The 20,790-nt window shown below is 44.1% G+C and overlaps 2 long non-coding RNA genes across 9 annotated transcripts in view; both read left to right on the top strand.

Moving 5' to 3' along the window:
• LOC123386716 overlaps positions 1–10,664 on the top strand; it is a 52,269-nt gene extending 41,605 nt beyond the window's left edge. For all 6 annotated transcript variants that reach the window (XR_006601050.1, XR_006601048.1, XR_006601052.1 and 3 more), the window contains 2 exons: positions 464–574; positions 2,063–10,664. This is a non-coding gene — a long non-coding RNA (uncharacterized LOC123386716). The remainder of the gene's footprint in view (positions 1–463; positions 575–2,062) is intronic.
• A 2,088-nt stretch (positions 10,665–12,752) lies between these two features.
• Positions 12,753–20,205, top strand: LOC123386715. Of its 3 annotated transcripts, none has more exons than XR_006601046.1 (3): positions 12,753–13,164; positions 16,444–16,535; positions 19,692–20,205. It is a non-coding gene; the product is annotated as an uncharacterized LOC123386715 (long non-coding RNA). The 3 variants fall into 3 exon arrangements; XR_006601044.1 differs by having other exon boundaries at positions 16,444–16,562; XR_006601043.1 differs by lacking the exon at positions 19,692–20,205 and having other exon boundaries at positions 16,444–17,688.
• Positions 20,206–20,790: the final 585 nt, after the last annotated feature.

Here is a 20,790-nt window from a genome sequence, read left to right as displayed (position 1 = left end):
TACCAGGACATGAAATACGGCATTGGGAGAAGTCCCAGGTATTCTGAGCTCAAGGTGACTGTGGTCTAGTCCTGCTTCTCAAGACTGTTTTGCTCAAAACGCATAATGTGCCAGGGGTGATCTCTGGGTTAGCCCGTGCATCTAGTAGGTGACAGTTCTGTTTTTCCTCTTCATCTCTTCTCTTTCTTTCTACCTCTTTCTACCCTACCTCTTGTCTTTCTACCTCTTACAGTGATTTAATCATAGGACCTCATCTAATCCCCCCTGCCTAGCATCCTGGTCACCCCTCTGGACCTGAGCCCCATCCTGAATCCAGCCATCTTCCAGTTCTACTATAGGCAAAGCATCTTGTCAGGCCCCTGGTGTCCTGCCATGCTCCGTACAGGGCCCTTCAACTCAGTGACTCACTGGCAGAGATCTTGCCGCATCTGATCGATTTTTGTTTTTGTTTTTGCCTTTGCAGGGGAGCATGGGAGAGGAAGAGCCTCTGCTCGTGATGTCCTAAGCACTTAGTCATTGCCTGAAGGCCTCTGTGTCAGACTGCTGTGTCCCGTCTGTGCAACCGGTCATTCAGGTACCTCTGGACTTCCAAAATTAGGACCAAGGGTATTTTGCAGCAATTTGGATACGGGGACCCTACAACTGTGCATTTGGAGTTGGTCTTTGGAGCTGTCTCTCTATTCTTTTTGCACCTGGATGAGAGTTTGGGTCTTGCCTTATGTGACAGAGACTGTGAGTGCTCACTCATACCCATGCTCTTCCTGGACACTTGGCCAGACTATACTTCCCAGACTCCCTTGCAGCTAGGAATGGCTGTGTGGCTGAATACTGAGTGTTAGCAGGAATGAAGGATGCCACTTCCCGGCCTGGCCATAAGTCCCTCTGTGTGGAATTAGAGGAGGACTCTGTGGCCCTGGGAATTGTGGAGTCATAGGATGAGGGAGCTTGGGTCCCTGAATCACTGTGTGGAAGGATGTCCATTGAACACCTGCACTGAACTGCTAAGTGACAGGTGATAAACTTCCATTGTGTTCTGCTTCTAAATATTTAGGGTTGTTTGTTAAGCATCTGCTGTTACTTACGTGTAACAAATGCAATTTCTTTCCTTGTGAAAGAAATTTATCATGGTGGTTAAGAGCAGTTTTTTTAACGAGACCATCTGAGTTTGAAAACCAGCTCTGTCACTTACTCACTGTGTGACCGGAGGTAAGTTACTTCACTTCTCTGTACCCTGCTTGTTCATTCTTAAAATAGCACCAACTGCATGTAGTTACTGTGTAGATTAAAGTGAAAACACATTCGGTGCTTGGATTCATATCTGGCATACAGCAGGCTCAGTGTAAGGATCACCCATCATTTTTCCTCATCGACCTCAAGTTTTCGTGATCTCAGGCCTATTGGAAGGGGGGCAGCCAGACCCCTGGTATCCATTCCATTGTTCCTGGACAGCTCTTTCCTGAATAATCCTAGGGATTATGGTCACTGCCACCCACATTAGCATTTAGCTAAATAGCATATTTAGCTTATTAGCATGTTTAGTTTATTAGCATATTAGCTTATTTAGCATAAGCTTTTACACCTTATTCAGGCTCGTTGTGTTTTTTTTATATCACTTTTATCTCTGTTTATGCTGTCTCCCCAATCAGATTGAAAGCCCTTTGGAAGCAGGGGCTACGTCACATAACGTTGTTTATTCAGAACTACAAACAGCACTCAGTAGATAGTCGTCTCTGACAAAAGTCATACTTTAAAAACTAGGTATGTGCTTATCACAGAACATTACCATGCCCATCCATCTTACACTTTTACAGGATACAGATAAACAACAAGAGAAGAAATGCAACACAACCACCATCTAGGAAGCCTCCTGGAGCACATACCAGTTTTTAATGGGTTATACAGAACCTTTTTACAGTACAGAAACTAGATGCTAATGATTATCGTAGCTAATATTTATCGAGCACTAACAAGCTCCCAAGGACTGTAATGAAAGCTTTATTAAATTGCCTTTTAAAAAATATTTGTAACAATTGTGGGCCCTTCTGTTTTTCTCACTTTGCAGATGAGAAAATGGCCTGCAAGAGAGAGTAGACAATGCAGTTGAAGTCACCTAATTAATAAGCATAAGGTCTGGCACTGAAACCGAACACTGATCGCACAAACACCTTGCTCTGTACAGAAGCTTTCTGGCCCGTTCCTTCCGGCGCTGAGTCTGTTGAGAGGCCCAGGGCATCCGTGAGGTTTACCAAGCTGGCTTGGCCAGGGAGACACCTCACCCCACCTGTGTGCCACACCCTGGGAACGACCCCACCTGCTCAGGGCTGCAACTGACTCTGTAGATTCCGTGTGCCTGTGTGTGTGTGTGTGTGTGTGTGTGTGCCAAGACAGATATGAAACCTTCAGTTGGGCAGATATGCATCTCAGACTCGAATCCGCCCCCGCCTCTCGCGCCCAACTCCCGGCTGCTCCCGGGGCCGAGGTGGGGCCGGCAGGGAGCCAGACAGGAGCGCGGTGTTCGCCGCCCATCGGGTATTGTCTGACACCTGAGTGGGATTAAGGGGTGAGCCTTTGGGCTCCAGGGGACGCTCCCTCAGCTGGAAATGACAATGAAGTCAGCGAATTATCAGAACTTGAAGCGAGGGAGGGAAATCTCACAGGTGTTTCTGAAGTCCGCGGGGGTCTGTGCGCAAAAACAGATGCTGGTGGGAGCAGCGAGAAGCCGGAGCCAGGTCTCCCAAGCCAAAAACACTCAGGCTTCAAACAACTGCAAGGTCCCACTCACCCAGACCCCTCCTCGGCACCTTCTGTTCAGGGCCAGCCCCAGTCGAGTCACAGATCCTTGCAGGGTTTCTGGGGGGCATGCTGATGATAATAATGCTGAGGGGCAGTATTTTCTGAGCCTTTACTAGTGCCCTGCTGAACGCTGTATATGCGCACATCACATCTGCTACAACAAACGTGTGTGGAAGTGATAATGCCACCCTTCTTACTAAGGAGGAAACAGACACTGTGCTTGTATAGCTTGGTGGGTGTGTGGCTGGCTTCCACCCCAAATTTCTCCCATCTTCCACTAGCCATGGCCCAAGGATCCAGTGGGCAGTTAATTGTGCCAGTGACTTGGCTAAGAGAAGGCACGCAAGCTTCACCACCACCCAGATCTGGATTCAGATCCTAGCCTCACCCCATGCTGGCTGTGACTCCTTGGACACGTTACCTTCTGCTCCTTGAGCTTCGGTTCCGGATCTGTGGGATGGGAATGCCAGTACCAATCTCTGACACTTGTGCAGATTCCTGAGTGAACACGAGTGGTAGCTAGAAATATGATTTTTTTTTCCCTAGGACATTGACCTCTGTGATCTAGTGCTTCGGTCTTTGATCATTAATGCAGTCATTTACCTGTCGATTCATTCATCAAGCATTTATCGAGCACCCCTTACGTTATAGAAAGCACGTTCTTTGCGGAAGATGTGTTCCATGTGCTGACCAGGTCTTTTGGTTAGGAAGGCTTAAGTCCACATTAAGTTGGGTTAAACCCACCTACAGTGGTTTCACGAAAGAAGGCGTTATTTCCCTCCCCTAACCAGAAGTTTGGAGGTGGGGAGTGTGAAGGAGGGTGCAGAAGTCACAAGATTCCATCAGGGCCCTAGAATCCCTGTGGCATTTTCCTCCACCAGCTCTGGTAAAGCTTTCATCCTTGAGGTTGAGAGATGGCTTCCCTGCCTAGGGTTCTTTGGCCACATCCTAGGAAGAAGAAGGCACATGTAACTTGTATCAGAAAAACAACAACTTTTCTGGCGGTCCCCAACAGACTTCTGTTCATATGTCATTGGCCAGAATTGTATCCCGTAGTCACCACTGGCTGCCATCCCAAACGAAGTTGGGGTTCTATTAGTCAAGAAAAGGGGAGCACAGTTGGTGGGAGGCAAGTAGTTGCAACCCCAGCTGAGATGCTATTGAATGATAAAAGTGCCTTTAAAGCAAGCGAGCAAGCCTAGGCAACTTGCCAAGCACAGTTGGTGCTTTTACTTAGGTTACTGGATTTAATCTCCCTAGATTCTCACAACAACCAGGTGGAGGAGATATGTACACTCTCCCTTCTGTGCATTTCCCACCCCGCTGACAGTGAGGACTCTAGGAAGGCCAGACCTTTGGTCCAGAGCAGGTGGGTGGGGCTAGCCCTGGCCCTTTCTTCCCTTTCTCCTTCTCTGCAGTGGTGTGGCTGGAGAAAGTACAGGTAAGATCACGGGCTTTGGAGGTTGGCTGCCCAACTTCCAATCCTGGCTCTGTACTCTTTGTATGATCTTGGCATGTTTCTAACAGACAATAGGAGTGGGGATTTAAATAAATTACTACATGAACAGATCCTGACAAAAGAGAGCGCACTATTAATATTAGTAATTATCTTGTCGGGGAGCATGGATTATATCCTACAGACAATGTTGTAAGGCAGGGGTTGGCAAACCATGGCCAGAGGGCCAACAACTTGTTTTTGTAAGTAAAGATTTATTGGAACACATTTGTGCCCATCCATTGACATGTCGTCTAAGGCTGTTTTCATGTCATAATGGCAGAACCGAGTAGTTGCAAATGAGGCCTTAGGCCCTACAAAGCCTAAAATATTTAGTTTCTGGCTCTTTACAAAAGAAGCTTGCTAAGCCCTATTATAGTGAAACATGCAGTGCCACTTTAACTTTGGGACTCAAAAAGACCAAGAGTCAAAATTCCTTTTTTTCTGCTTACTATCTGTATATACTTGAGCAAGTAACAACTTTTTAGAAGAACTTTTTTAGTTTCTTCAACTACAAAATCAGGAATGGAAATGTCTTCTTTCAAAGGATACCTTAAGATTCGGTGCAACAGAGAGGAGTACCTGGTTTTCAGTTGGTGCTTAATAAATAGAACCTTATTTTCATTTTTGTGGAAGGATTTCAAGCAGAGATTGGTGTCATCAGATGTGCATTTAGACAAAAAGCTTTTGAGGCTGTATGAGTTTGCTAGGATAGGTATAGTAAAACCCTGGACTGCAAATAACTTGTTCTGCGAGTGTTCCGCAAGGCAAGCAAATATTTCTAATAAATTTTGTCTTGATAAACGAGCGACGTCTTGCAATACGAGTAGTATGTGATGTCAAACATCACGTGATCACAGCTGCGTCAATGGGTCTTCTCTCTCTCTCTCTCTCTCTCTCACTGCAGGACTGTGGGTGATTGTCAATGCAATGTCATATTTCTGTGAAATCCTCAAAAGGAGGCAAAAGCAAGTGTCGTTGGATAGGTTCCTTGTTAAAGTTGCACGAAAAGAAAAAGATTTCTCTGAGCCAATAGACAGCAGTGATTCCATTAGTGATAGTGAAAGTGATCCTACAAAATAACCCTCCTCTCTCTTGTCTCCCTCATACCAGCCATGAAGATATTCAAAGACAAGTGTAGGTTAATTTATTTTTCTTTAGATTTTGTATTTTCTTTATTATTTTGTATTATATTACAACATTGTAAGCATTTTTATATATTTTATATTTTTGGGTTGTGGAATGAGTCATCTGAGCTTCTATGATTTCTTATGGGGGAAATTAGGTTTGATATAGAAGTGCTTTGGATTGCAAGGATGTTTCTGGAACAAATTATGCTCGCAAACCAAGGTCTTACTGTACCACAAACTGGGTGCCTTAAACAAAAGAAAGCTATCTCACAATTCTGGAGGCTGGGATCCAGGTGTCTGCAGGGTTGGTCGCTTCTGAGGACTATGGGGGGAGAATCTGTTCTATGCCTCTCCCCTAGATGTAGGTAGTTTGCTGGCAATCTTTGGTGTTCCCTGACTTGTAGACACATCACCCCTCTCTTTGCCACCTTCTTCGTGTGGCATTCTCCCTGTGTGCATGTCTGACTCTGTCCAGTTTGCTTCTTTTCATAAGGATGCAGTCATAGTGGATTAGGACCCATCTCAGGGACCTCATCTTAAACTTTATCATCTGCAAAGACCCTATTTCTAAATAAGGTCATGTTCACAAGTAATGGGGGTTAGGACTCCAAGACCTTTTGGGGGGACACAATTCAACCCATTACAGAGGGACTGTTTTGGTATGGGCAAAAGTGATGGCAGGACAACCATAAGAAGGCTCTTTAGATGACCAAGTAAGTCAGAGGTGGTCAGATGAGAAAATGACAAGGATTGGAAAAGCATCAGGAATTAGGGGCAAGATAGAACTTGGTGACTATGGAGGGGAAGAGGAGTTGACAATGACATTGAGACTTCTTACTTGACCAGTGGTTGAATAGATGAAGTGTTTAATAAAATTGGGAGGAGACACTTGTTTGGAAAATATAATGCGTCCCTTAAACAGGAGTGTGGTTATATGGAGACAAGAGAAGGAAATCCAATGGAAAGGGCTGTGGGCAAAAGAACAGAACATTTACTGAACATGTAGTATGGCATCTATGATTCTGGGATAACAAATAGTAACTTAACAAGGGAAGGCGTGATTAATAACTCTTAATGGCAATGTGAAATCACCCGGAACTGGAGTGGACAGGCTTGGGGGAGGAATGGATGTCAGGAGACTGGTTGGATGTCTTCTGACATCATGTCCCTGAACTTCTGTTTAATAACCATATTTAGGCATTAGTCTTACTTCCTTCCAACAGCTGTCATTCTATACTTGTCAGGAACTGCCCTCAATCCTGCCCAAATGCTTCCTGTTCTGCCAGGTGATCACACCTGCTGGAATCAGGCCAGCCCCACGTGTTGATTGGTTCCTGCCCAGGCAGAAAATGCATCAGAAGCTTCCTGGTTAGGGAACACAATTTTTTTTTCTTAAAAAAAAAAAAAAAAAAAAAAGCCCAATCTCTCATTTCTCAGCATCCCTGTCTGTATAATTGGGATAAAAATCTCCACCACACAGAGTAATAGGCAGGATTAAATGAGACGATGCGGGCAAAACCCAAGCACAGAGCCGGGCACGCTGTAAGTGTTGAATGCACATTTGCTTTCTTTATTGTTATTTCTGGTGCTTCCAGTCTGTTCTTGTTGCTCTGGGTACTGTTTTCACACTGCTACCAGAAAGATCTTCCTTAAAACTCAGTCTAAAGGATTGGTTTTTTCTGTGTTTGTTTTCCAGTACCTAAGGAATAAGATCCAATGAACTCAGGGTGGTCATCCCCCTCCCTCTCTAACCTCATCACCCACTGCTGGGCATCTCCTGAGACCCTCTGCTCCATCCCCATAAGACATTTGACTCTCCCATGATTACATCAAGCTTTGTCACCTCCCCGTGTCCTTTCCTACTCTCCTCTGTTTCCCTTCCCTGGTCACTCCTAGACATCCTTAGAGACTCAGACCAACTATGGCCCCTCAACTCTCAAGGTCACCTTCATCCACTCCTAGGCAATGTGATATTCTCCACTTCAAAACTCTTTGTCCTCATTATTGAAATAGCCCTAACCACATGGTTTGTAATGACCTGGTTGCCTTTCTGAAACTGGCAACATGCCTGCAAGATGGATGGTATTTTCGCTTGGTAAGCCCTCGAGATTTTTTGCGATCAATGCAGGTGTATACAGATGCTTTCTGTTGAGAGCACTTCTGTTCAATCTTTCATCTGGGAGCTCATAAAATTTAGCTATATTGGCAACTAAAACACACACCCAATCTGCCTTCATGGGACCCACAATCTGATTTCTTGTCCATCTCTCAGATGATTCAAAACAAAAAGGATTTTCCATTTTTGCTTCTGGGAGTCTGTATTATCAAAATGATAGTTTCCCTTTTCGCTTTCCAAACATGAAACTGCCTTATAATATTGAATTTATTTTTCCAAACTACAGACGCCACCCTAGAGCTGTACGCTTTCCTTCTTCACTCACGTGCTCTTGTTTAATTTCAGTTTTTACAAACCTAAGTCAAATTAGGTCTATAATTAAAAACAAAACAAAACAAACTGATACCCTGTCTCACTCCTCCACCTGAAACCCCTTCCTTACACTCCACCCCCCCCCCCGATCATTTCATATTGTTTTTCTAAATTTATGTTTATGCTGCTATCCTTGACTTTTTCGGATGTCATTTTTGGATATCATCTTGACTTTATGGCAAGGAGGTGAAGATTCAGCATTCCTTCAGCATCATATGCTTTCATTTGCCCTTACTCCTTCCTCTCAATACAGTTACAGGATAATGCATGCTAACTAAATAAATAATCAGTGTTTAGATGTTTGGCAGCCATGAAACTCAGCTCCCAACCCACCTTTGGATACTCTGCTGTGCGATGCTGGCCCTGGGACTTTGCAAAGCACATTGTCTCCCTTTCCAGCTGGTAAGGGAAGGACAGCACCAGCCAGCCCACCCTCTTGGCCCAGCTCTGTGGAGGGTTTCTTCTGATCTTCTTGCTTCTGTAAGACCAACCACTTTTGCACTCATGATTTGAGAGGCCACCTTTACCACACACTAGATTGCCAAATGTACTTGGGTCTATTTCTGGGTTTCCAACTGTATTCCATTTGTTGATTCGTGTGTCGGTCCTGTGTTGTTTTCATTACCCTGGCTTTAAAGTGTGTTTCAACATTTGGTAGGGCTAGTTCCCCCTGACGTTTTCCTTTTCTAGTGTTTCCTGGCTCTTCTTCCATGCTTGTTTTTCCATGGGAACTTTTCTAGTCCTACAGGTGTGGGTGATTCCGATAAGGTCAGCAACGAAGAATGACAACTTTCTGAGCGAGTTCACTGCACTATTCCAACCAGAGGCACACGATAGAAGCCTCTCTTTATCATGAAAGCTACTCATCAGTGGATTTACATGACTGGTGGTCTAGCTGTCCTATCCCACTGTGCGGGGGGTCTGTGGCAAACAACTCACAAAGGCAATGCTAGCTTGGGGAAAATATGACTTTTAACTGTAAATCACAGCCCTTTGGCAAGGAAAGGCGCCGATAACTTTAAATGGCTATTGCAATCTCAAAACAAATGGGGTAAGCCTTTAGCCAAAAAGTCACATTCAGGTTCAGCGAGCAAGTTACTTAGTAGCAGAACTTACTGCCTCCTTCTCCCCCAGGAAAAGTCACACAATTGGTGAAAACCTAACAATGCTAGTCAGATTCAAATGAGCAAAATGGTAAGGTAAGGTGTAGGAGGAGAAATGGAAAAGGCTCTACTTTCAACCCATTTAATTAGTCAGTGCACCTATAGCCTGTCATGTGATGATGAAGAGGTTAGTGTAATAAACTGAAAAACAATAGCTTCTCTATCCAAGCTCATGAGTCAACAGATTTCACCCGTAAATGTCATGATGCAGCATTTGCAAGATTTGTAAATGATGATGAAATTCAAGGAAATTTTTTTTTGCTACCAGAAAAAATTATCTGAAACAAGCAAAACCCATCTGTATTTCATATTTTGTCTTTGTATCTAGAAACAGAAAGTCTGTCTCGGAGGGATGGGGTCGGTGGCCCATCATTGGTTGTGTTCGTGGCAGGTTTCAACACACAGAGATTTGGTGCCTTGGCAGAGAGAGAGTTCACAACACGTGTTTGAGCTGGAAAGGGAGAGTCAGGGGGACTCTCAAGAAAGCGGTCGGCCGGATTCGTTGGGAACTTTGGAGGTGACGAATGGTCAGAAATGAGACTACCTAGAAGATAGCTGTCATTACGTGGGCCATGGGAAGACGTCTCAGGAAGGCCTGAGGAGGGCTGTTTTGACTTCAAGTGGCAAGATTCTTAGGAAGAATCCTTTGCAAAAGGAAATCTGGACACATTTCCAGCGCTGCTTGGGCTTGTGCAAGAGGAAAGATATCAGCACCCCTCAAATCTCAGCATAAACCACCTCAAGACCTGCGGGACCAAACTGAACAGTATTTCCTCTCTTTCAACGCATGTGTATGAGAGGGCGAGAGGCCCTTTTTTTTCTGATCTTCTGCTCAGCCCAAGCACTTGGCTTTGAGAAAAGAGGAAGACCTCTGTGAGGGGCAGATCGTACACTCAAGATGAGGTTTCCTGATCTGCCCCTCCCGAGTTCTGGCTTCTGGGACGAGAAGTGTCTGGCCTTGCATGGGAAAGCAAGGGCCCCTTTGCTGCAATTTGCAGCTGCCTACAAGTGTGACCGAGTTTTTCCTCATTTAACATTCATCAAAAGCAGGGACAGAAATGGTCTCACTTCAGCTGGGAATAAAATCTGTGTGCTTATCACAAGTTTGACCAAGAACTGAGTATTTTTGCACTGAGAACAATAACACACAGATCACATTTCAAAGGTGAATTTTATTTTTAATTTCCAACATAAAATTTATTATGCACACAGAGGCCTGAAAGAAATCAAGAAACAAACATGTGTATAATTATTTTGGAACAGCTAGGTCTATAGTTAAGTCTGTTTTGTGTTGGTAAAAAAAAAAATGGGTTTTCAAATTCTTGTATACTTTGTCTTAGGCTATATTTTTATTCATATTACTTTGGTTCATAATTTCCATACCTTTCCTACTCAACAGTGTCAATATATTTTCATGTTTTAAATGGTACTTATCCAACTAATTTACAACCCTTATTTAGATTAAATACGTAGGGGCGCCTGAGTGGCTTGGTCGGTTAAGCATCCGACTTCAGCTCAGGTCATGATCTCCCAGTTTGTGAGTTCGAGCTCCACGTCGGGCTCTGTTCTGACAGCTCAGAGCCTGGAGCCTGCTTCAGATTCTGTGTCTTCCTCTCTCTCTTTCCCTCCCCTGCTCATGTTCTGTCTCTCAAAAATAAATAAACATTAAAAAAACTGTAGGTGAAATATGTCAAGCTACCTATAGAAAAACTAAATTCCATTTTGCCTTAAGCCGATTATTTAACAAAAATATATTGTGTTCTCCTTACCAGTTTTAAAAATTTATAAAAAGAAAAGAAAGATGGGGCACCTGGGTGGCTCAGTCGGTTAAGCGGCCGACCGGCTCAGGTCATGATCTCGCGGTCCGTGAGTTCGAGCCCCGCATCGGGCTCTGTGCTGACAGCTCAGAACCTGGAGCCTGTTTCAGGTTCTGTGTCTCCCTCTCTATACCCCTCCCCTGCTCACACTCTGTCTCTCAAAATTAAATAAGCATTAAAAAAAATAAAAGAAAGATTAATTTTATGAAATGTAAGTTAAGTATAATTACCTTTTTTTCCCCAATAAAGTTTGGTTTAAAAAGTAATTTTTGGTTTTAAATAAGGGAGAAAAATCCACTCTTGCACATGCCATACGCCAGATCCATCAACATCTTATATAGTAGAAATTTATTGTACGATTTTTAGTCTTACCTGCAATACATTTAAAAAGTTACGTAGGGGGAGGGAAGGAGAAAACAAAGAGGGAGGCAAACCATAAGAGGCTCTTAAGTACAGAGAACAAACTGAGGGCTGCTGGGGGGGGGAGGGTAGGTGGGAGGATGGGCTAAATGGGTGAAGGACATGAAGGAGGGCACTTGTTGGCTTGAGCACTGGGTATTATATGTTAAGTGATGAATCACTGGGTTCTACTCCTGAAACTACTACTACACTGTATGTTAACTAACTTGAATTTAAATAAATAAATGTTAAATAGCAGGTTTTTTTAATGTTTATTTTTGAGAGAGACAGAGACAGAGCACGAGCAGGGGAGGGACAGAGAGAGGGGGAGACACAGAATCCGAAGCAGGCTCCAGGCTCCAAGCTGTCAGCACAGAGCCCCGCAGCGGGCTCGAACTCACAAACTGGGTGATCATGACCTGAGCGGAAGTCCAGCGCTTAACCAGTCGACTGAACCACCCAGGTGTCCCATAAAGTTTAAAAAGAGAGAAAAAGAACTAAAGTTTCTTCTACCCCCACTCCCAACCTGCATCAGAATCGATACTCTTTATGGAGAGTGAGAAACCACGGAAAAGATCAGGCTAATCGGTAGACAAAAACAGAGCCACAGAAACAATTGCTTAAAAGACCACTGGCAAATTATTATTGGATTATGATACCTGCAAGTCACTGACTATGCTAATATGTCACAAGCTGTACATCTAATTTTTAAGGGACCTTGGAAATTATTTCAAGGGTTAGAGAAAGGGGAGTCTGGAGACTGGTTGGTTCAGTCTCACCGGAGACCCACTCTTGGTCTCCTGCTCAGAGTATCTGAGTGAGTGAGGCAGGGCCCCAGGGTCTCAGGCTCCTGTTATGTGGGTGTTCAACCAGCCCTGTCTCCAACCTAGGTCTATTTCTCACCTCCTGCTCGATTTGCTTTTCCACTTCCTGAGACATCCCAGGGCTGTCAGTCATGAATTAGCCTGCCCCCCACTGGCTGCTGCTTCTGCCTCTGCTTGGCCATCCACAGTTCAGTGTGGGCAGGCAGCCCCCCAGTAGGGAAGCACTGAACCCAGTCAGGCACCATCGCCTGGCTCCCTCCCCCTCCTTTGGGCCAGTGCCAGCCTTCAGCTCTCTCCCAGAGCTGTTCGGAGCTCTTCGTCTTTTCCCTTTTCTCTCGTGGCCTTCTCCCAGCTTCCTCTGGCCATGCCAACCCCATGTCCCCACCCCTACTCCCCAACCTAGCCAGTGCCCTGCCATTTCTTTCCTTTTTTTTTTTTTAATTTTTAATGTTTATTTATTTTTGAGAGAGAGAGAAACAGAATGCCAGCAGGGGAAGGGCAGAAAGAGAGGGAGACAGAATTCAAAGCAGGCTCCAGGTTCTGAGCTGTCAGCACAGAGCTCTATGTGGAGCTTGAACTCACGAACTGTGACATCATGACCTGAGATGAAGTCAGATGCTTCACCACCTGAGTCACCCAGGCGCCCCTCTGTCATTGATATCTTATTTGAGGATGATGCGGGTCCCTTCCATCATCTCGGAGTCCTTATTTGCCACTTGCCCTTTGATAACCCCTGGGTAAGTCATATTAATAGATAGCGACTCACAGCCCAACACAGAGATACAGCCTCTAGAAACCATTTAAGAGGGAAGATAGCCATGCCCTGATTCCGGGTGGTGCAGATCACCTAATCAGCATGGCTGCCTCGCGGTGGTGATGCTTGTGGGTCTACTATTTGCCAGTCCCCTTGTTCAGAAGATTTATTTAAGCCTCTCCGACCTCTACGAAGTGGATGTTCTCTATTTTGCAGATGAGGAAACGGAAACTCAGAGGTGTGAGTTGACTTGCCTCGGGCCCCAGTTGGCAGAGACAAGACTGGAAGGGAAGTCTGACGCGTAAGTCCCTGTTTTTCGCACTGCCTGTTGCCTTGACTTTAGCTATTTTCTGAGCAGTTTTGAGCAAGAGGAGACTTTTTTCTTTTTGCCCAACTGTCCATTATATTTCTGTTTAGTTTCTTAACTACTATTTCTATTTAGTTTTTGAACATCATCGGCAATTTCTGTTTCCAAGTGTACCCAGTTGAATCATCCTTTTATGGATGCAGCACACTGGCTCACGGATGGATTGGCTGTGGTCTCGCTCATCTCTGCCAAACCCTTCCCTGGTGCCCACTAAGCAAGAGCTGCCTATGTTTGTACCACGCACGGACCTCATTAGTAGCTTTTATCAATCAGTATGTCAGGTGCCTTCCTGTTTCTGTTCCTGAGACTTCCAAATGTGCCCACAGCGCAGTTGCTGTGATGCATGGTGGTGTCACCCACTGAGGTGGGTCCCAGCTCGGTCCCAGCTTGTGTGCCGTCTCGGCTCTTGTGCCCAAGTTGAGTGGCACACGTTAGCGTTCTTCACAGGAGCCCGGGCATTCTGTTTGTTACTCTCTGGACCACGTAATTCCAGAGTAAGTCTCAGATCATGTGTTCTGGTTGCAAAGAGGAGAGATCTAACATTAATTGGGTGGAATACTCAAGCCAAACATGGTATGAGCCATTCGATATACATTATCTCATTTAATCCCACGACCCTTCAAGAGAGACTGAGGACGCAGCACTGAAGTCATCTGTTGGTTCATCGGTGAATAACATCAAAAGGGCAGTACGATCCGGCCTGTGTCAGGTTGCCAAATGTTGTGAGTACAGAAGCAAATAAGAAAGAAACCATTTCTGCCCTCGTGGAACTTGTTGTTCCAGGAAATCATAAACATTGAAACAAATAATTCCAAGTACTATGGGTGTTATGATGCTAACAGCATGGTTAGGGTGAGCAATGCAATGACTACTGCGTCCATTACCATGCTCACAACTGCTCAGGCACTCTGCTAATGCCATTACTGGCATTGCTCAGATATTCCCTATAAGCTCTTTACGAGGTCTGAAATCACAAAACCCTATTTTCTCTCGAGGTGACAGAGGCTTAGGGAGTTAGCTTACTTGCCCAAGTTCCCATTAGCAGAGTTGTTCTGAAGGTTAAAGAAGAAATTTTGTCTAAGTCTGGCAGGCGATGCAAGCGAGGGGCCCGATTGCCTGGGTTCAAATTCAAGCTGTGCTATTTATTAGTTGTCACTAAGTCTCGCTGTGTCTCAGCTTCCCTCACCTGTGAAATGGGGATACTAGTAGTGCCTACTCATGGTTATTATTCCCATGTTGCTGTTGAGGGACCTGAAGCAGAGGTATCAAGTCATGGGCTCAAGGTCAATGGAAAAGCCAGGACTCGGCTCAAGTCTACCCTGTTGCAAAGTTAATGCTTTTACTATCTTTTCTCCCAAGACCTCTGAAATAAGTCAGATATTTTCTAGGTGACCCAGAACATTAAATTGGTTCTTGGACCCCCTGATGATGGTGTCAAACAGGGTAAAAGGCCAAAGCACCACTTGAGAGATGCCGTTGGCCTCCATCATTCGATATCTGGCTCTAGACACTTTACAGATGATATTCTAGGAGCACCATTTATGGGAATGGTTCATTCAAGGGGAATGTGATTAAATATAAGCCCTGGTGTGTACGTGTGAATTGACAAGGAAAAAAGAAATGGACGGGTCTTTGGTGCAGAGACCTCTGGCATCGTATGTGACTATGTGTGTTTAGTTGGGGTGAGATGACTTCATTTGCATAGGGAGCTTCTCTTTGGGATAAAAGAGACCCCCTTTCTTCCAGAGGCAAAAGAAAAATGAAGCTGTCGATGTGAGTGGCCCCACTGAGAAATGCCAACCCTCCGTTAAAGGTGTCTGTCTTGTGTGATCGGTGTTCACAGGTCGAATTGCCAAGACCATTTGTTCTCTGCGACATCTGTAGACAGTGAGCCTGATGTTTCTTCTGGGACACATACACACACACGCGCACAGACACACACATTTTGGCTGGTTCAGGCTCCTTGGCTGCCAGGATACACCCTGTCTTTGTTTCAGCAACAGCTGATAACCCCATTAACATCTTGCTTACAGATGCTGGCAGCCTCCCAAACCAGTCCTCACCTCAGGGCAGACTGCTCCAGAACATTCCTCCCCTTTCCTCCCCCCACCACAAACCTATTAGGACCAAACATGTTTTTCCTTTTACCTTAGACATGCATCTTCTTGTCTGGACTCTTGTTTTTCTCCTATGCTGATTTATGAGGAGGATTTAAGGAAAACTCTGATCCTCAGCTGGTCCTAGGGCTAGAACTTGTTTCTAAGAGGCAATCTCGTGGTTCGAATTCCAGTCCGACCCCTGGCCCTGCCCATCATGGATGCCCGTGCACACACAGACAAAAGTAAACCCATTGAACATGCATCTTTTAATCAGTCACCAAGTTTGGGGTTTTCTTCCTCCTGAGTATCTCTCAGAACTGTCCATTTCCACCTCCACACCCCAGTCCAGAGTACCACAGGATTTTGCCTGGACTTTTCCAATAACCTCCTAGACCTTTCCATCAGTCTCCTTGCCTTCTCTCTTTCCCCACTCAAATCTACTCCCTGCTGTGTTCCTTCTAAAATGCAAATAAGATCTTGTAAGTCCCTTGCTTTAAGCCTTTAAATGCTGCCCAGATATCTACAGGACTGAGGATAGGGTTTGGCTTATGGTGGATACCCAGTAAAAAATTCTGGAATAAATAGAGTTGAGTCTTCAGTTGAATCCAGTGGAATACCCATTCTGAGAACTAAAAAAATTACCTTGTCTTGAGAGCTTTATCCCGTTTTAGTGCTCACCTTTAAACTCACCTGAAATCCTTTCTTTCATTTGGGGGGACACTTCTACTTATAATTCTGCAGTCTGTGACTTTGTGGGTCTTATGGAAAAGAATAATCTCATATTCCAACAAAAAACAGAATGTTAGAACTGGAAGGGACCTTTGAAACCATGCTTCTAGCTTCAACAGGATGTATAACATGTTTGGGTTCCTGATAATTTGACTAAAGGGCACATGGTTAAAAAGTGCAAACAGCTGCATTGGTGTCCACCAATATGGCAGCCAACTCTCAACAAGGGACACAGCTGTCCACCCACAAATGAGGACAACAATCATGAAAAGACAAAGAGCTATTTCTATTTTAAATTCTTCAGATGACTTTATTATTATTAACTAAAGCTTGTGCTTTGTTAAGATTCCCTTTGTTTTTACCGAATGTCTTCTTCCTGTTCCAGGATCCCATCCAGGACGCCAAGGACTTGGGGCTATCTATAGTCGTAGGCACACTATGTTGCTGGTGCTTTTTAAATGGGAAATGTCGGGAGAGGTATGCCTTCTGAATGTTCAATAACAAGTGAGTTGGGTGACTAAGTTGGGTGACTAAGCCTATTGCAGAGTCTGAACATGAGATGAAATCTGCATGTGGGTAACAGTGGGACTGAAGAGGAAGCAACTGGCACTTTCAAGTGTTGAGTCAAGATGTCCTATAAGCAAGATTTGGAGCACAGTGAAAGAGATATCTTCCAAAGGAACAGAGTAGAGATTGTTCCTGAAGGGTTTGAACAGCATAAGCCTGAGGCAGAAAACATATGCTATTGAAAAATGGATGTCTTTCTTTTGGAACTAATGCTAGTGTTGGATTTATTCCCTCTTATAATTTACCTACCACCTGAAGGGAAATTAGCTTTTATGATGGTCGGAGGGGCACCTAGCTGTCTCAGCCTGTAGAGCATGTGACTCTAAATCTCAGGGTCGTGAGTTCAAGCCTCACATTGGGCATGGAGCCTACTAAAAAAAAAAAAAAAAAAAAAAAAAAAAAAAAAAAAAAAAAGAAAGAAATCCTATGGTGGTTGGAGTCTTTCTGTTGATCCAGTGGTGGAATCAGATAGCCAGTCAGATAGAGGGAACAAAGCTTACAGTGCACTGCTGGATTTCATTGCGCCCAGCTTTGAATCACTGAAGCACGTAACTCTAAAAATAACTTAATACGTTTGATGCATTTGTTTATTGCTCTTTATCTTCTGGAATGCTAAATAAATCATAGGGACTCATTTTCAGTGTTGAACGTAACTTATGTTTTTTACCTTGTGGTCTTGGCCTGGCTGTTTAAATTGGACCAATTTCATTATTGACTTTCTTCCCTTCACTATACATTGTTCCATTAATTTCCCTACAGTCGTTTTTCTTGATGTCCTGCCTTTCTAAGCTTTGTTGGGGTGGGGAAGGGTAAATGAGTTGCTGAAATATCAAATGCCGACTGCTCCTGAGCGGTTTGGGTTTGTGGTTTAACCAGTCTGTTAGCAACTTGATTCTTTCATTACTAGATCAATATTTTCTTCATTTTTTTTTCCCTCCTAGGATGTAGGTATTGGAATTGTGCTTTGGATCTAGATTATGTCCAATGTCTATATGAAGTTGTACTAAGGAACCATGTATACATTTGTATATGCATTCACTTCATAAATATTTTGAACAATGAACTATGTAGCATTGTTATTCTGCAGCATACCAATCCCATGAAGGGTTCTTAAAAAAAAAAAGTATTCCCTGATCAAATGCATTTGAGACACCTGTCTTAGAGGATCACAAACACGCCTGAACCTATGTTAAGAGTTGAGCAGTCTCACAGTAATTAATTTCTTGTTGCTCTCTGTCTATATTGCCCTTAGAAACACTGTTATGTTAGCTATTTCTATGTATCCTTGAATGTCAGGCCTCCCTGGTTACCATTCCAACCTTGCTGATCATTCTTCTAGTTCTGTTTACCTGGTTTCTGAAGTTAACCACTGTCTCCTGACCTCTTCCACTCCAATTGCTGCTAGGAAACTCATACCATTAACTCAGCCTATAGAGGACAGTCATTGCTGAGTTTCTGAATGATGCTGGTGCCCTGTTGACCAACCTTTTCCTAATCACCTCGGTAAATGGAATGTTCTCTGGGCCCCCCCTAAGGAACATGGACCGCTAATAAATTCTCTTCAGTAGACCCTTTCTTAAATGCCCACTTTCATGGGCTTTTTGGTCTCTTCCTCCACAATCTGTCCAGTACATCTGGTATCTTTATTTACTATTGACAGTTATTTCTTCCAAGTTTCCAATATCCATTTTGGCGGTCCATATCAGACTGGTGCCCAGGTCAGTGTTTTAACAACAAACAGTGTTTGTTGTTGGGGATCTGTGTTACAGAGAGTACTCTAATACTGCAAAACTCTCCCTTATCCAATGTTATTTATTGTTCTGCCAAATCTAATACCTTCATGATCCGTCTCTGACACTCTCTCCCAATTCCTGACTGGTACATTTACCTACATCTGTTTTTCAGTTGGTGTAGAGTCAGTTGGTGTATCTGGCCAACAACTTCCTCAGTCAGGTTGGGCTGAAATTTGAGCCTGATTATGGGACTGGTGGCCAGGAGGGGGACCAGAGTCGGATCCCGAGAAGGGCAAGCTTTGTCTTTTTTTTTTTAAAGTTTTTTTTTTCAACGTTTTTTATTTATTTTTGGGACAGAGAGAGACAGAGCACGAATGGGGGAGGGGCAGAGAGAGAGGGAGACACAGAATCGGAAACAGGCTCCAGGCTCTGAGCCATCAGCCCAGAGCCCGACGCGGGGCTCGAACTCACTGACCGCGAGATCGTGACCTGGCCGAAGTCGGACGCTCAACCGACTGCGCCACCCAGGCGCCCCAAGCTTTGTCTTTTAATATAGCTGTCTCCTTTGAGGCTTCTGTGCAATCTTCAAGTAAGACTGGGTGGGGGTTGGAGGCTCTGTCTTCTAATAAGGAGGAGTGGCTCAGTTCTGCAGACCCAGAGTATTCAAGGAAAACTGGTAGTTCAAGATTCTTAAGTACACCTACCCAGATATTCTCATCTCAAGCATCTGGGTCCCACTGCTTCATCAGAGCCTAACTTTGGTATTAGAAAACTTTGTTAGAATTAGAATCCAACCTTCTCTAAAGTTCTACTACTCTTACAATTGGGTATGAGTCTGGCTTTGGTTCAACTGGCCCTCTGGCTATAGGATAAGAAAGTGTCTTTAAACACTATCAAGAAGCCCATTGAATTTCACACTCTGAATTTATGAGTGTGAATTTATCAATCTGAACCTATGATGTTCTCATTCTTTAGCGTATTGAAGGCACTCAACAACAACTACCCAGTTTCACTATCTGTTTTTTTCAAATTTATTTATTTATTTTGAGAGAGAGAGAGAGAGAGAGAGAGAGAAAGTATGTGCAGGGGAGGGGAGAGAGAGGGAAAGAGAGAATCCCAAGGAGGCTCCATACCATCCATACAGAGCCTGACTTAGGTCTCCATCCCACAAATTGTGAGATCATGACCTGAGTCAAAATCAAGAGTCAGACCCTTAACCAACTAAGCCCCCAATTTCACTATCTTTATAATGACTATTTTTCCCTCATTCTTTCCCTTGTAAAGATATATTACACTATCTAGTGCATCTCCTTAAAATTGTATTCTATCCAAGTTCAGGGGAAAGCATTTACTGTGCTACAGCATGCCAAGGACCATCAATCTGTAATGACCAGTAGAGGGGAGGTCCTCGCTGCTGGCTGCAATGAGGTAGGTTATCCAACTCCAGAATCCTTAGAGGTAGTTTTCTGGGATAACTCTAAGTAATAACTGTTTTATGTTTGGTTTATTAGAAGCAGAGTCTAAGATGGGGATTATTTTGCAAGTGATTTGTTAAGGGAGCTCTCAGGAGAAATCTGTAAGGAAGTGAGAGAAGAAGCTTTGCAAAGATAGGGGTTCAGCTGAAGTCTAGCCTCAATTACATCCCATGGGGAGCTACAGAGCATGAATGATGCTACAGACTTACGCCATCTTGAAGTGGGATGAGCTTTGTATGCCAGTGTTTGACAGTTGTCACCTTAAAGTGACCCTTTAGGAAGGAGGGAAGAGCCTGTCTGAAATCCCTAGACAAGAAACTTCCCTTAGGCTACATAGGCTAAGGGCAATCTTTTTTTTTTTTTTTTTTTTTTTTTATAAAGGGCACAGCTATGAGTTGTTGGTAGCTAACAGATCGTCCAGGGGATAGCTACACCATCTCAAGAAAGGAGATGTGGGTGGTACACCCAATAGAATCTACTATAGCAATGAACTTTGTTAATATCACATGGAACCAGGGTTCTCTGAAACACGTTTTAGGAAATATTATGCCATATGCCAGGCACTGGAGGGAGAAGCGACGCATGAACAAATAATAGTAACATGATCTCCTCTATCTAACATTTATTTATTATTCCTCACTAGGTGACAGGTGCTGTGCTAAAGGTAAGGTGACTAACCATCTTGATTTATCCACGGCTGAGAGGGTTCTTCGAATGCAAGCCTCTCAGTTTTAAAACTGGGACAGTCCCGGGAAAACCAGGATGAGTTAGTCACTCTAGCTAGGTGCTGGGAATATAAGGGGGAGTAATAACAATTGTCCACTGCAAGAAAACAGCATCTTCTAAGTTCAATGAATAAAGTGCCAGGGATTCCCAGAGAACATGGCTGCGGACTTTGCCTATGGAGAAGCCATAGAGGAGGAAGAGGCATTGTACTGACTTGTGCTTTTCTAAAAC

Source organism: Felis catus, chromosome B4 (assembly GCF_018350175.1).
Source record: "Felis catus isolate Fca126 chromosome B4, F.catus_Fca126_mat1.0, whole genome shotgun sequence".
In the NCBI taxonomy this organism is placed as follows: domain Eukaryota; kingdom Metazoa; phylum Chordata; class Mammalia; order Carnivora; family Felidae; genus Felis; species Felis catus.
The sequence above is the reverse complement of the archived record's forward strand: the minus strand, read 5'-3'. Positions and strand labels throughout refer to the sequence as shown.